This window comes from Cebus imitator, unplaced genomic scaffold (assembly GCF_001604975.1).
Source record: "Cebus imitator isolate Cc_AM_T3 unplaced genomic scaffold, Cebus_imitator-1.0 Scaffold0, whole genome shotgun sequence".
Classification (NCBI taxonomy): Eukaryota; Metazoa; Chordata; class Mammalia; order Primates; family Cebidae; genus Cebus; species Cebus imitator.
In genome coordinates, this window is record NW_016107315.1 from 18,421,788 (window position 1) to 18,438,499 (window position 16,712).

A 16,712-nucleotide genomic window follows, 5' to 3' on the forward strand; every position below is an offset into this window, starting at 1 on the left:
TTATAGGTGCCCACCACCATGCCCAGCTAATTTTTGTATTTTTTGTAGAGATAGGGTTTCACCATATTGGCGAGGCTGGTCCCGAACTCCTGACCTCAAGTGATCCGCTCCCCTTAGTCTCCCAAAGTGCTGGGATTACAGGCGTGAGCCACTGCGCCTGGTCATATCCTGTTTGTCAACTAAATTAATGTGAGTCACGTGTGGCCAGGCTCACCTGACACCAAGAAGTCTTTGAGTCTAGGCCCTCCAGGCTGCCCTACATAGTGGTGTCTCCAAGGACTCTCAGCTGAGATGCACCAAGCCGCTAGCCACAGTGGCTATTTAAATTTAAATTAATTCAAATTAAATAAGACTAAAAATACAACTCCTCAGTCACACTAGCCTCACATCAGGTGGCTTTGGGGAGGCTGGGATTCCTGGATCTTCTGGCCAAATTCCACCTAATCATACTCCAACAACCCAACAGCATCTAATAATAAAGACAGGCTCAAGGGCCTGGACCTGGGGAAGCGGAGGTCAGCTTCCCAGAAGCATTTACATTGAAATCATAGTGCGGTCAGTGGGTAGAAGCTTCCCATTAATACATTCACTCATTTACCCTTCAAATCTTTGTTAAATGCTTACGATGTGCAAAAGCATTGTATCAGGCCCAACGGGAAGATGCAGAAAGCAAAATGCCCTCTGTGCCCTCCAGGAGTTTACAGCCGAAGGAGGGAGAAGACACACAAACAACTCACTACCATCCGAGGCAGGATAAAAGAAGCCCTCGGATATATAAGCACAATACTGAGAAAGCATTTGTTTCAACTCAGAAAATCTGGGAAGACTTCACAAGGGAAGCGACTACTGAACTCTTCCTTGGTAGACTGGTTAGGATTTGAGCAGCTAGAAAATGAAAACATAATCATAGCAACAAAATCAAAGGAGCAGAGAGATAGAAGCCCACTCTGCCCCTAACGTGAGTGTTTGGGATGTTTGGCGTGCAATTCTTGAGCAAGTGTAGCTGGATGTCAACCCAGTCAAGAGGATGGAGCTCAGCCGAAAGGGGTCTGAGCCATGCTGGAGCGTTTGAATTTGGCTTTGGGCAGTGTGGAGCTGTCCTGGGTGTTTAAGAGAGCTCATCACCTGAGCTCTCTGTTCCGAGGGTCCCAGGAACAGAGCCTTGCAGGGTATGGGGCATGAATCTGAAGGCAGGGAAGTGGCGGGTAGTTAGGTCCTGGTTAACAGAAAGTAAGTAGGGCAACTGGGAGTTTGCAGACACTTACTAGAGATGAAAAAGAAAGGAAAGACCCGAGGCAGGAGGCGTTAAAGTGGGGCAGAGAGTCACCTGATTGATTTTTGTTAGCCAGGGAACTCCTAGGTAAAGCCTTTAATCCCATTCAATTCAGCGATGATTCCAGCAGAAATATCCCGTGCTGCCTGAGCAACGCACAGCTGTTTTGTTTTGTTTTTTTAGGACTGAGTCTTGCTCTGTTGCCCAGGCTGTAGTGCAGTGGCACAATCTCGGCTCACTGCAGCCCCCTGCCTCCTAGGTTCAGGCAATTCTCATGCCTCAGCCTCCTGAGTAACTGGGATTACAGGCGGGTGCCACCACGCCCGGCTGATTTTTGTACTTTTAGTAGAGACTGGGTTTCACCACATGGGCCAGGCTGGTCTCGAACTCCTGACCTCAGATGATCCATCTGCCTCGGCCTCCCAAAGCGCTGGGACTTCAGGCGGAGCCACTGCACCCGGCCCACACAGCGTCTTTAATGATCCAAAAGTTTCCATGCCTCAAGGTCCTGAGCCTGTGAAGAACTGGCCTTTACCGAGGGCCCACACAAGTGGCCCTGTGGGAGGGGGACTCAACCTTAGCTGCACAAGGGAAGGCAGGATACTGGGACGCCAGGCCAGCTCTGTCCCCACGGACACATGGACACATAGTTCCTCTCATCTCTGAGTCTCCTCTGCTCATCCGCACAGGGTCCTTCCCCTCTTGGCTGTGGCACTCGGCATGCCCCGGAGACCATTAGCATCTCCCTGGGAATATTTAACTGAAAACAATTTCTAGTCGGGATCCGTTATAATTACTAATTAGATCTGATTATAATTATCTCTCGCTGCTATCCCTCACCTGACACACAGGATAGTGTGATGCCTTGCAACAATTATCAGGGGTCTTTCCTGATATACTGGCTGATTAGGAACACAATTGCAGGGTCGGGGGGAGGAGCCTGGCTTATTAAAGAGGCTGCTGTTTACCGAGGAATGTTGTGAACAAATTAGATTTAAATTAATGACGGGGAAACTTGGAGGGAGAAAACGGGCTTTTTTTTTTCTTTTTGTCTCAGTTGATGACATCATTTTGGGGAAGAAGGTAAATTCTCCTTTGTGCTCCCCTTCTCTTCCCCTCCTCGGCTTTAGGGGTTTGACACACACCCCAACTCTGCCCCCTTTGACTCAACCAGCTTGGTCCAAATAAGTGTGATGCAGTAGACTTATAAGCAGTCTTACTAGCTGTGTGATTTGGGACAAGTCACTTGCCCTCTCTGAGCCTCTGCTTCCTTGTACACAAAATGGAGAACACTTTTTACTGAGCCAGATGCCTGACTCACTTATCTGCAGTACCTCTGGGAACGTTAGGAAGGGGCTGCGTGTATTCAGCAGAGGCCAGGAAGCTCTCTGGGGATCAGAGACCATGGCGTAATCATCTTGGAATGATTAAGCTCAGGCTAGGGCTTGGCACAGAGAAAGTGCTTGGTAATTGAAGGAGGAACCACACTAAACTCCCACCCAGGACCAATGCTGGGGGTGGGGCTAAACATCAGTAAGCATGCTTCCATGTGCACTGGTGTGGCTTCCTCATCTGGTGGGTAAAACCAGCGGCTTCTCAGTTCAAGCAGCTTACCAGAAGTGGGAAGGCCAGGAGCCCACTGTGCAACCAGAAGAGTCTGCTCACTTCTCTGGGCCTGAGCGTCTCCATCCAGAGAGAGTTCCCTGTGATAACAGATCCCAACTAGAATCTGAGCTGAAAAGCAGAGGTGAGCTCTAGCAGCTCTGGGAAGAGTGCATCGTGGCCCTATGTGGTCCTGAGGTCACTGAGGGCTGGTGCGCTGGGAGACCGGAGTTATTTGCTGGAAATGCCCAAATTACCAGAAAGCCCTCCCTTTGACTTGCAGGTGACGGTGACTGGGAACAAGAGATGCTAGGCACACAGAAGATGACCCCCTTTGGTGACATTTTGGGAAAAGGGAGACTCTCTCTCTCTCACTCTCTCTCTCACACACACACACACACACAGTCTCACACACACCATCTCGCTCTCACTCATACCCTCACACACTCTCACACACCATCTCTCACACACACTCACACACACACATACACAGACCCGTCTCTCACACACACACTCACATACACATACACACCCCTGCCTCTCACACACACATACATACACACACATCCCTCACACACACACACACACACATCCCTCACACACACCCACATACATACACACACCCCTCACACACACACATACATGCACACACATCCCTCACACATACACACACATACATACACACACATCCCTCACACACAGACACACACACACCCCTGCCTCTCACACACATACACACACATACACACACCCCTGCCTCTCACACATACATACACACATCCCTCACACACACATAGACACATCCCTCACACACATATATACACACCCTCACACACACACATACACCTCTCTCACACTCATACACATACACACACAACCCCTCTCACATTCACACACACACCTCACACACACATACACACAGCCCTGCCTCACACACATACATGCACACACCTCTGCCTCTCACACACAGACTCATACATACACCCCTGCCTTGCACACACACATGCACACACATCCCTCACACACACACACTTACACACATACACACTCACACCCCTCATACACACACCTCTTACACAAACATACACATTCACACACACACTCACACACCCCTCCCACACACACAACACACATCTCTCACACGTACTCACACATATATACATATACACCCCCTCACACATTCACACACATCCACACACCTCTCTCACACGCACACACCCCCACACACACCTCTCTCACACACACATACACACACCCTTACACACACACACCTCTCACACACACATACATACACTCCCTCTCACACACACACACATGCATACACACACACACCATAGACTCACACTCTGTCACACACACACTCTCACACTCCCTCTCTCACACACACATGCACAGTCCAGCAGCCTGTAAGCCCAGGCACATGCAGATTCTTGCCTGCCCCGTGTCCCGTGTGGTCCCATTTGCAGCCGATCTGGCTCTGCACTGGGCCGCACTACCTGACAGGATTTCCAGGCTGGGAGGCCATTTCCCTATAGCAAGGTGGGCCTCCTCCTCCATTGCTCGGTTCCGCCCACCTCATCGGCCTCCAAGAAGCAGTTCTGGGCTGTTGTGGCACTGAAGAACTGGCCCCAGCTTCCAGAGACCCCAGAAAGAAGTTTCCTGATTTGTGATGTCTCAGTCTCCTGGCTGAGCCCCGCTTCCCCAGCACTGACTCCCTGCCTGCAGCCCTGGGCCTTAAGTCCACACGCCAACACTCCAGCTTTTCTGTGGGCTTCTGTTTGGGTTTTGGCAGATACAAGAAGCCAAGAGTAGCCCTCAGTCTCTTGACACCTACCCCAGGCTTAGCCCAGGGCAACTCCTGGGCTTCCCAGGAATGCCCCTCCACCCTACCGCCCAAGACTCTGCAGATATGGTCTTCCTTCCCCTTGCCTCCATCACACCCAACCCGCCCTCCAAACCTGGCTAACACCTTGGGTTATCAGGTGTGAAAGGAGAGAGAAGAAATGGCAGCCATGGGGTGGTGGGGAAGTCACTGAACTTAGCATCGGAATTCCTAGGCCCTAAGACTGGCCCTTTCATTTTTCAGCTGTGTACCCTTGTCCAAATCACTTAGCCTCTCTGACCCTCAGTTTCTTCATCTATAAAGTGAGGATTAAGAATGCCCGCCTTACCAGTGTTCAGGGTTATGGTAAAGAGAAAGATGAGTGTGTATCGAAAGCATTTTGCAAAGAGCACAGAGCCTCTCAATGTACCTTTGAAAGTTGCCTGGCTTGTTCTGCAAAATGTCTGGCTATTTCTGCATAACAAATCACCTCCAAGCTCAGTGGCTTAAAACAACCAGGATCATGCCTCAGTTCTCACAGTGTCTGCAGGTCAAGAAGCTGAGCCCGGCTTAGCTGGATGGTTCTGCCTCTCTGCAGTCAGACATAGGAGGGGCTGGGGTTACTCGTCGGGTGCCTGGGCTGCACAGATGCAAGCAGCCGGGGGCTGGAGTGCTGCGTAGTAGCAGTGCAAATATTGAGAGCGGATGAGATCTGTGCATGTTTCAAAGGCGGACCCACAGCCAGTAGGACCTGAGAGAAAGGGCAAGTCAAGGACGGCCCCACGGTGTTTAGCCTGAGCTCCTGGCAGCATGCACTTGCCATTTGCTGAGTGCCAGGACTAGAGCCCGGCTGTCCTGTGCCTCAGGCCGGTGCACAGCACTGCCTTTGACACGGCGAGCGGTGAGGAGGGCAGGGAGCACCCACACGGGCTCAGAGGCGGCAGGTGAATCTCTGAGTGCCCCTCCTCGTCCATGGTCCTGACTGTGACCATAAGTTACTGCTTATACCTGGTGTCACAGCAGGGAGGACACAGCAGCGTCTCTTCCTTCCTGAGGCATTTGCCACCGGGCCGCGCTAGACAGAGGAGGAAGGCCAGGTATAGGCAGTAACTCAGGCCCGCATTCCAAGCAGTGTCCACACATACAACAGCCACATTCAGCAACCCGGCCAGCAAGGATGAGCAGCGAAGAGGAACACAGCCGGGGGAGGCTTCTGGGAGAAAGCAGAACCACTCCGGGGTCAGGCAGGGAGGCTGGACGGCCCTGGAGGTGGGGCGCAGAGAGGAGGGTTCTCGTGGAGGACCTCTGTGGGCTCAGAAGGCAAGAGAGGCTGGGCCAGGTGACAGAGGACCCAGAAGTCAAGCTGACAGTCACACTTCACTCTGCAAACAAGGGAAAGCCGCTGGGGCTTCCTGAAAGGCAAGGAAGAGCCAGTTTGCAGGCCCTGTCTTCCATCTGCCTCCGCTTGCTCTCCCACTTCCTGCAGTCCCTCCCAACCCACAGCACAGCCCAGGGTCCGAGAAACAGGCCCTGGGGCTTGCCTGGAGGTCAGGGCCTACGAGGGGGCAGCTAAGTCCTCAGCGCCCCCTAGCCGCCCTGGCTGAACCTCACACACCCCTCCAGACACCACCTCAGAGCGGGCAGGAGCCTCTGCTCACCTGGCTTTTCCCGTCCTGTGCCACGCGCATCCCTCAGGCCCGGGCCCTTGTGGCCTGATTAAGGTGAGTGTCGTTCCCAGGGGTGTTGATGGATGCGCTCAGGAATGGCTGCCCGTCTCTATCTGTGGGGCCTTGGGAGCCCATCCATCTTTCCTTGGCAGCCCGTGCCTGCCCCAGCGCTCACCTCCCCGAAACAGTTCCAGGCCTGAACATGCCCCAGATGGGTCCCAGGGCCCGAGGGGTTCCTCTACATTTTATCCCCACCAAGGACAAGAAAGAGAGGCAGCTTCCCTCCCTGGGAACGAAGTAAAACTAAGTTCAGAGTGAGGCATCATTCTCAGGCACAAAATGTAAAGGGTACCAAGAAAACTCAGTAATCTAGATTAATAACATTTTAACGCAATAGTTTTAAAAATCCAAATGAATGTGAAAAAATCCGTGATAAACAAAATATCAAAATATTAGGCAAAGATAGGATCAGCAACAGCGCTGAGCCAAGCCGCCGTAGACCCTGCGGCAAAAGGAAAAACGTACGCTCCCTTATTTATTTTTATGATGTAATTTTTAAGTGGTAAATTTTTTCCAAAGCGTTGAAGTAGTTGGAAAAATACTGAAACATTTAAAAACAGGTGTATTAAAACGCACAACATTATGTTAAGCTTAACTATTTTATTTACAGCAAAAACAGAATGTATTTCATGTTACTTTTCTAGCTTTAATGGAAGCTAATTCACCAGTAATAGTAATCATCTACTTCTTTGCCTATCTGATTTTCCATTGAGAAAATTAGCATCTTTGACCATTTCCCTTGGCCAAGCAGCCATCTTAAATAATTCTTAATTAACTGCAGCTCTCTGATCCTGTCTTTACTTAAAATTGTGATCTTTTGCTCATTGTGGATATTTTTACATTTGTTTTGACTTTTAAATTTGCATTAAGATATTATTTATTTCCATTACTGGGGTTTTGGATATACTTTGAAAGTTTGTGCCCGAGACAAGAGCCTCACTCACCTCTCCCTAATCCCTGCCTTGGGTCAGAGAGGTGGTGCTGGACTGCCTGTCCCCAGCCTGAACTAGGAAAGGGTTCCAGGACCTAGAACAATCCTTGAAGGAAGGAAGAAGTAGGAATGAGCCAGCTCTGGGCCAGCGACTGCCCTGTTACTATGCATTTGTCCAGGCGGGGCCGCTTGCTGTAGGTTGGGGGAGGGCTGTAGGGAAACCTCTCCAGATTTGAAGTTCAGGTTCAGCTCCAGTTCTCATTGCATGCTGCCTGAGAGGTATCGGGCTCAATGCCGTGATCCTCATTAAGCCCTTTCCTCCTGATCCCACTGAGTCCCTGGTCCCCACCAAGCCTTTTCCTCTGGAGTCCAGCAGAGCTGCTGCCTGCCCTGAGAGGCCGTGAGACAGAGGGAGGCTGCGACCCTACCTACCTCACTGCGTCTTTATGAGGCTCCAGGTCAACACCTGCAGGGACATTGCTCTGCAACACACAGTGCTGACGTTCGCCCCCTGCCGGTTAGCCGCAGCACCGAGGCTGTTCCTGGCCTCTTGGTTCACTCATCCAGGGCCAGGAAGTTCTGCTGTGTGTCTAACTTAATCCCGCCACCCTCTTCCCCTGGTCTGTCTTTTCTGGAGCCCAGCCTTGCCATCTGCCTGGAGACCTCTATCTAGCCCTGCCCTCTCCCACACCAGAGCATCTGAGAGGAGGAAAGAGCAGGATCTCAGGGCAGGTGAGAAGCCAGGGCTCCCTGCACAGCCCAGCCCAGAGCCCCTCAGCATCTTCATATTTCACCATTGACAGCCACTGAGGCATGAACTGCTTGGAAGAAAAAGCCCTTTCAGAGTCCATTTATCAAAGTTTGATAGGAAGTCATAAAAATGGCCTGGTGGCTGTTCCCCTCTAATAGCTGAGCCAAGGCATGCTGCCTGACAGTGGCAATTAGCAGCCTCATCCCCTCGTCCTCCTTCTTCCCACTCCAGCCCATGCTTCCCTAGCCCCTAGGCCGCTACAAATAGAAACACCTCTCAGAGAACGGGACAGACAGAAGCTAATTGGGAGCAGGGATGTAACTTCAGCAAAACTAATGAGGAAGTGCTTGAGTGGACAGGGGCTGAGCAGGGCTTTGTGAAGCCACCAGGTCCATCCCCCTGCCTTAGAGTCATGTCACCTTGTCACATCCAACTTGTCCCTGATGGGCGGTAGGGGAGCAGGCTCTGGAGAAAGAGGCCTGTCCTCTCTTCCCCAGCTGTGTCTCCACCAACAGTTCTTCCAGATGTCTAACCTCACTCCCTCATGCTGCAACCTGAACCCATCTTCCCCTTTCAGTGAAAAGGAGACTATATATAGATTATCCTGTCAGTCCCTCGGTGGCCTCTGAAAGTTATCCCTTTGTCCATTTTATAAACCTAGAGGAAGCTGAGGCAAGCAAGGATGGGGCCCTTTGGCTCACTGAAGGCAAGTGAGAAAATGAAATTCTGGATTCTGAAATCACTCTATCTATACTCCAAATCTGCCTGCCATGGTGGCTCACACCTGTAATCCCAGCACTCTGGTAGGCCGATGCAAGAGGATCACTTGAGGTCAGGAGTTAAAGATCAGCCTGGTCAACATGGTGAAACCCCATCCCTACTAAAAAGACAAAATTAGCCAGGCATGGTGGCACGCACCTGTAATCCCAGCTACTCGGGAGGCTGAGACAGGAGAATCGCTTGAACCTGAGAGGTGGAGTTTGTAGTGAGCCGAGATCATGCCACTGCACTCCAGCCTGGGCGACAGAGCAAGACTCTGTGCCGAAAAAAATTAAAAATTAAAATCAAAAAATCTCCAAATCTGTGCTGTGGAAAACCCAAAGAAATGGTAACCTCAGTTGCTTTGGGCATGTTGCTCAACTGCTCTGTGCCATGCTGGAACTCCTGAGTCTTCTCTCTGGGGACAGACATGGGCAGGTGCTCCTGATACGGCCTCCTAACCTGCCCCAGACCTGGACTCAGGGACAGACAACACAGGAGTCCAACAGTCTGACTCAGAGGGGAGCAGCGATCCAGGTTGCAGACGTTAGCCAGAGTCGCATGGCCTTGAATTCGTCTCAGGCAGCTCTGCAGGAAGAGAAGGCTCTTTCTTTCCCCTGACAGCAAGTGTCCCCCCACAACAGCTTCACACAGGGAAGCAGCCACTCAGAGCCAGCTCGTGCCCACCCTCCTTGGGCTTGCATTGCATTGGGACACCTGAGCAGAGTTCCAGGCTCACAGGCTTCTGGCCTTCCCTCGACCTTCCTGACTCGGGGGTTTCATTGCCATGCCCACTCTCAGATGCAAACACTGGCCCCGGGATGTGCAACTTGCCCGAGCCCGCACAGCTAGAACACTTTCTAGCCTGGAGGCTCAGGGCTGCCTTTGGGATTCCAGTTTCAGGATTATCTGAAGCCCTCCCTGCTTTTCACACAGGACCCCTTTCCACTATGGGATGGACCCAAAATCCAGACAGAGCCCCACCTTGTTCTCCAAAGGGACAGCAGGCTCTCCACTCTCCTCCACCCTCCAAACCGCCCCCCACCCCCGAGCAGGTAGGCTGTGAATGCTCCAGCATTTGTGTACCCCCTACAACTTTAAGAGCAAATGAGCACCCCCACCTGATCTTGCACTCCGGGAGGAAGCAGTGCTGTCTTCCTATTTGACCCTAAAGGCTACTGCCGGGTCTGCTGGGCCCTTAGAGTCCTGGACTCGCAAGAGGTGAAGGAGGCAGACCCACTCTTTGGGAGATGACGAGGGAGAAGAGCAAGAAAAGGAATGCGCATTCACTGAGCCGTGTCCTGGGGACTTCACAAATCATCCCATGGAATATCCGCCAACCTTCACAGTATCATTATCTCTCTTATTTTATGATGAAGACACAGGCAAAGGCTCAAGGAGCTAATTAACATATCCAAGTCCACACCGCCTGGACCTGGGGAGGCCAGGAGTCAATCCCAGGTCTTACTGCAAACACAACTCAGTATCCCTGGCCCAGTGGCGTGTTCACTGAGGTTGTATCTCAGCTCCCAGGAATTCTGAGCACCTGTGGAATTCAGGCCTACATGGTCCATTTCCAATAACCTGCCTCCTGGACAGGGCCGAGCTAAAGAATGCTTCATGGAAAGAAAGCCCTGCTCACCTCTCCCGAGCCAGCGGTGGTGTCCAGTGAATGCAAATTAATGCTATCGGGGGTCTAAAATAAACATACTCAGAAAGTAAATCTGCCTTGCCTCCTCCAACCCCCACCACACACACACACACACACACACACACACATGCGTATTCCAAAGCCAAATGCAAATGATATTTTCAATTATAGATCAGATTTGAATTATCTATGCCTCTGGCCACAAACACGAGTGTCCATCATGGGAGCAACTGTGACTTTAAGACACATCCATACATTTCATTTCAAAACACACCCAGATTCCAGTGCAGTGCCGGGATGGAGATCAGAGCTGAGATCCATGTATTTTAGCCCGGACTGATCCCGGCACACCCACTGCAACCCGACACCATCCTGTCTTTTGACAGAGGATCCACCTGAACAACACGCTTTCCATACCAAGTGCGTAGCTCATCAAAGGGAAAGGGGAGCCTCAGAGAGAGACAGCAAAAGAACAGAGGTGATTAGGATCCGAGGGTCGCTAGGCCTAGCTGATGGGTTGCTGAGAAAGGGGCAGTGGGAGGTGGAGAGTGGAGAATGCAGAGGAAAAGAGACAAGTCCAAGGTCTCAGGAAAACCAGGGGACACCAGCTGTCCTGAGCCCAAACTCATGGTGATTCAAACATCTGCATCCAGCAATGCCCTTATGAACTGCAAATCTCAGCATCTCCCAAAACTGGCCCAGGAATCCAAGACAGGGTGACAACCGGGCCAACAGGAAGCTTCTCGAACATAGTTGACACTCAATGCATATCAATATGTTCTAGATCTGCCCTTCCCAAAGTATCCCCTCTGGAAGCTTTGTTTCCCCCACCTAACTCCCCTTTCATGCAGGCATCTCTTCTGACCCTTCCATCATTGATGGGTGCTCATCTGTTGGGCACCTGCTCCATGCAGGCTGAGCTGGAACAGGAGAGACAGAGGAACATGACTGGGTTGCTTCCCTTGGGAAGCTCCCATCAAGCCAGGCACCCGGGTCCAGCCAGAAGTAATTCCGATGCAGCTGGCTCTGCACAGCAAACGCAGGGTATCCATTTACAGCTTGCATCCAGCTCAGCCCCATGCCAAGGTGCCAGGCTGAGCTCTGGGACGCACATCAGGATGAGACTGGCCGCTGCACTCCAGTTGCTTTAGCACAGTCTAGTGGAGTTCAGAGGGAACATTTGAGCAAAGCCTGAACATCGTGTAGATGCCCACAAATCAGGAAAGGGAAGGAAGCGCAGTCTCAAAGGAGAGAGTCACCAAGCTGGGGTCTGAGGCCCATGGCTGTGTGGCTGTGGCCTGCGGGGAGGAGCCCTGTGGCTGGAGACAGGCATGGGTGATGGGGTGATGGGGTGAAGCTGCAAAGGTGCCCGGGCCTGGGTGCTGTGGAGTCTTGGACAACATAAGCAGAGGGACAGCATGATTAAGATTGTCATTTCTGGGGGACCCCTGTGGGGAACAGGTGGGAGCAGGGAGAGGCCAGAGGAGAGAAGGGCCTAGCAGGCCTCCCTGTGTGGCTCATGGGTTGGGGAGGATGTGGGCTCCAACACACAGAGCCTCCCCGGCAGCTCCCTGGACCACAGGTCAGGTCACTGGGAGCCGTGGCTCCTTCCATGCTGCTTCTCTTCCACTGCACATATGCATTTGGTCTGAGCTTCCTTGACACTCTGCCTTAACCGGGGGAGCAGCTCATCTTAACACAAGAGTAGGCAGTGGGTCTTCAGCAGCGGCCTGTCTTTGTGCTCACCAACTGGCTGCCTCCACGACCCAGGGCCTAGTACATTTTCTCCTTTAATCCTGCATCATTCGAGGCACGCATTAGCTCCGCTTTACAGATGAGGAAACTGAGGCTCAGGAAGGTTGAGAAACTTGTTCAGGGTCACCCTGTGGGGTCATTCCCAGCTCTATCTGAGAGCAAAGGCTGTGCCCTTTCTTCACCGGCCTGACATCAACCACCTAGGACTGGAGATGCAGGGGCCTTGGTGGCCCCAAAGCCAGCCCTACCAACACTAGGAAACGTAATTGTAGGATGATCAGAGCCAGATGAGAAGTCCCTCTCTGCCCCAGTGAATAGAGGCTCACACACAGTCGACCAGTAACCAGGCTCTTCTAGTAAGGGGTTTTACTCTGATACAGAGCACTCTAATGCCAAAACCGGCCCCCATCCCACCTCGACGGTGATGGAGTGAAAAGAAGACACCCTGGGAGAAGGGGCCATTCCTTCCCTCCACCCCCGCTTCCTGTGAGCGCCATCCCACGGTGAAAGCTGTGGCGTCACCAAGTTTCTCTTGACCCATTTGAGGATAGGACAGAAGGACTCCTGCCGGAGTGCAGGGTTGGAGGGGCAGCCAGCTCCCTGCTGAGTACCACTCTGGAGTCGCCTGTGACTAAGACAGGAGCTCACATCCAGTGACTGTCCCCACAGGGTATAAAGGCAAGGCCCCCCTCCCCCGAATGGGGCAAATGTGAAAAATGAGGAAGAGAGATTTCAAAAAATAACTATAAGGCCAAACTGTAGGTAAGAATTAAAGCACTTTCTTCTAATGAATTCTAAAAAATAATTGCCCTTTTTCAAATGTAGAAGCTTGTACTTTGGGGGAAAAAAGGCTCAAGTCGGAAAAAGATTTTGACTTTTTCCTCTTAGGATTCTGGCAAACAGTGGGTCTGGTAAATGCGCATAAAGTTGAAAGGTATATTTGAGGGATTTTCTGGGATTCCCCAAAATAAGTGTTTGCGGCCAGAGGCCTGGGAAAGTGTTCTGCTTGTTTCCTTCCTCGGAACACTGCCACTCGGCATTAGGGTCCTCCGTCCCACGGGACTGCGCGCGTCTCTCCCCACATCCATCTTCCTGAGCAGGTGACTTGCACCCCAGGCCCCCCGCCCCTCTGTGTCTTTGCCTCTTTTCCTGTCCTGTCCTATTTGTGCCCTTCTCTCTCACCGTCACCTCTCCGTTGCCTCCTCCTGTCTGCCCTGCTGGCCTGTAACCGACTAAGATGTGGAACCAACGCACGCTTTTATCATGCAAAACGCAGTGTTCCTAATCTGCCATCTCAAAGGAAAGCTATTGGGATGCTTACGCTTATTTGTTAAACCCCTTGGCCGGGCGCGGTGGCTCAAGCCTGTAATCCCAGCACTTTGGGAGGCCGAGGCGGGTGGATCACAAGGTGAAGAGATCGAGACCATCCTGGTCAACATGGTGAAACCCGGTCTCTACTAAAAATACAAAAAATTAGCTGGGCATGGTGGCGCGTGCCTGTAATCCCAGCTACTCAGGAGGCTGAGGCAGGAGAATTGCCTGAACCCAGGAGGCGGAGGTTGCGGTGAGCCGAGATCGCGCCATTGCACTCCAGCCTGGGTAACAAGAGAGAAACTCCGTCTCAAAAAAAAAAAAAAAAAAAAAAACCCTTCATGAGATGACTTTGACCCTCATCCTGCACCTCCCTGCTTCTGTGAGGACTTCTGAGGCTCCAGGGTGTCGGTAGGCAGGGTTTCTAGCTGGCCTCGTTTTCGTCCTAACTGAAAACATGAGGCGCCTTGAGGAGGTGGATTTGCGCATGGGGAGCCCATAGCAAAACCAACCATATCAGTTCTGCTTTCTATTTATGGGACCAGCGGGGACACTGCAAGTCCCTGCCTGGGCCTCTGCTGGGTCAGGATGGCCGCCTTGATGCTATTAAACCTACCGAAGTGAACCAACACGGATCCTCGTGCTCGCGCAGACTGTGGCGCCACAGTTAGGACTGAGTGGTTGGGACAGCAGGATAGAGCCAGAGTCCTTGCCAGTTGTGTGACTTGCCCCAAATGTTTTGGCCAGTCTGTGCCTCAGTTTACCCACCTATAAAATAAGGCTACTACAAGGGCCCACCATACCATGAAGCATGGATTTATACAAGTCCATGGCAGCGACCATGATGGGCTTTTCCCACCAATCCAGCTGTGTCGAGCAAAAGAACCCCCAAATCAGGTTAAGGCCGAAACCAGCTGGAGAGCTTTGTGAGCCACTGCAAGGGGGCACTTGCCGGTTATTCCTGCAAACGCACCTAAGAAGCGCTCTCACCCGACCTGCAGCCATCAGCATAGGAGCTGGGCTGGAGAAAGGAGAAAGTCTCTTGTGCAGCAGGACTGGGAGGGTGAGTGGAAGCCACCCAACACCACACCCTGGCCTCCCTGCCCCTGCCCTACTCGCCCCTTCCTCTCTCCAGTTTGATGCACACCCCCACCCCACCGTTCCTTCCCTGCTGGTGTCTCCCAGGCCCTCTCACTCTTGCTGTGCACACAGCGGCTTGCGGTGCTCTCCATCACCTGGAGCTGGCACAGGCACACTGGTCTGCTTGCATGCAAATCACAGAGGATCCCTTCTCCACCTGCCTCCCTTCCTCCACTCTGCATACAGCCTGGGACTTACTGCCTGCTCAGCATTAAAGAAACGTCCATCTCCTCACAAGCAGCTCCACCCTGAGATGCTCAGACCCTCTTTCAGGGTTTAACCAAAAATCAGTGGGACACTCACCCTTTCTAATTTGAGGGGGGAAACAAGCCACTGCTAACTTTGACCCTGACAGCACATGGCTCCCTGCCCCTGGCCCACTGGCCCAGCTTTACTTCCCTTGGGGGTTCCTGCCTAAAGGCAGTGGGATTACCCATCACACCTGCACAGCTGTGGGATCTTTGGGTCTGTGACCTCCTCATCTTCGCTCTAGTGGTTTGAAGGTGTTTTGAGGCAAGGTACTGACCGTTCCATCTCGGGAGTCCAGAGCTGGGCATGGAACAAGGTCACAGCAGAGCAAGAGGTGGAGGCAAGCCCATTTCACATGCAGTACGCTGCTCTCTGCTCCCATGTGGAGTTCCTTATTGAATAAACAATGATAATACTAAGAGCTAAAATTTAGTGGGTTCTTACTATAGTGCCAAAGTCTGGGACAAGACACTGTACAGCTCCTGCATTAACTCATTTAAACAGCACACCAGCCCTGTAAGAGAGCTACTATAATATCTGTGACATTAATATCATCCAGCACAGAGAAGTAATTTGCACATGGTCACATGGCCAGTGAGTGATGGAGCCAGGAGCCCAGCCAGGCACTCTGACTTCAGGGCCTCCCTTATCCCCTAAACAATATGAGCTCCAGCTGAGGAGTGGGCTTCCCAGTGTCGCAAACCTTTGCAGGGGACCTCTGAAGGCAGCTAGTCCAGGGTCCCCTCCACCCCCAGGTAAGGGGCACAGCTAAAACAACCTCCAGCGTATCATCCTCCCAGCCACATGCCATCATCCTAAACCTGCACCTGGCTCCTTGTTCCTCTTTTTCCTCTGTCCCCAGCCTCCAAGGAGACATGTCTGTGGTATTGTGCCACCAAATATATAGGATGCCATATCCTTAAGAAATCCCATTTACATCTTGCCTTAAATCTTCTCAATGTAGACCTAAGTGGAGGTGGGGAAAATCTGAAGAGGGGGAAACACACCTACATTAATTACATCACATATATGTAATTAACACATCTATAGGATTGCCAGATACAATATAGGGTGCCCTGTTAAATGTAAATTTCAGATAGACATACTTACACTACCATTTTTTAATTTACCTGAAATTTACATTTAACAGAGCAGCTTGTTCTTTGATTTGCTAAGTCTGGAAACGCTGCACATATCCCATCTCTGTGATGGTGGGCAACTAACTTAACTACTTTGTGCCTGGTTCCTTACCTCTAAAACATGCATCATAATTGTATCTACCTTATATAGAGTTGTGAGGATTAAAGGATATTTGTAAAGGACTCAGAAGAGTTCTTGCTGTATGGTAAGCCCTATACCAATGTTAACTATTATGCATATTATTGGTGCTGGTTCTTTATGACTGCATCCAAGGTAATATACTAGGTGGCGAGAGGCAGGCAAAGAGGCGTCAAGACTCCCACCCTGCAACTTCAGGGAACCTGAAAAAGGTCCACAAGTCAATGCAATATAGATGTTGTGAGGGCCAGTGTAAGAGATGCTCGGGTGGGAAGGGGTGCTTCTAATTCAGTGAGATCAGGCAAGGCACCAGGCAACAAGTATTAAATGCTCACTATGAACCAGACACTAAGTACTAGAGAGAGAATCTGGCAAGCACCAGCCCTCAAGGAGCTCACGGCCTTGGGGGAACAGCAGATGGGAATGGCACCAACCACCACAGGTACCTGCGGAGGTGGGCACT

General features: G+C 51.6%; 1 protein-coding gene across 8 annotated transcripts in view; it reads left to right on the forward strand.

The window, feature by feature from the left end:
- Positions 1 to 16,712, forward strand: part of KIRREL3 (kirre like nephrin family adhesion molecule 3) — a 563,974-nt gene that overhangs the window by 488,097 nt on the left and 59,165 nt on the right. The gene's annotated exons all lie outside the window — the stretch shown is intronic.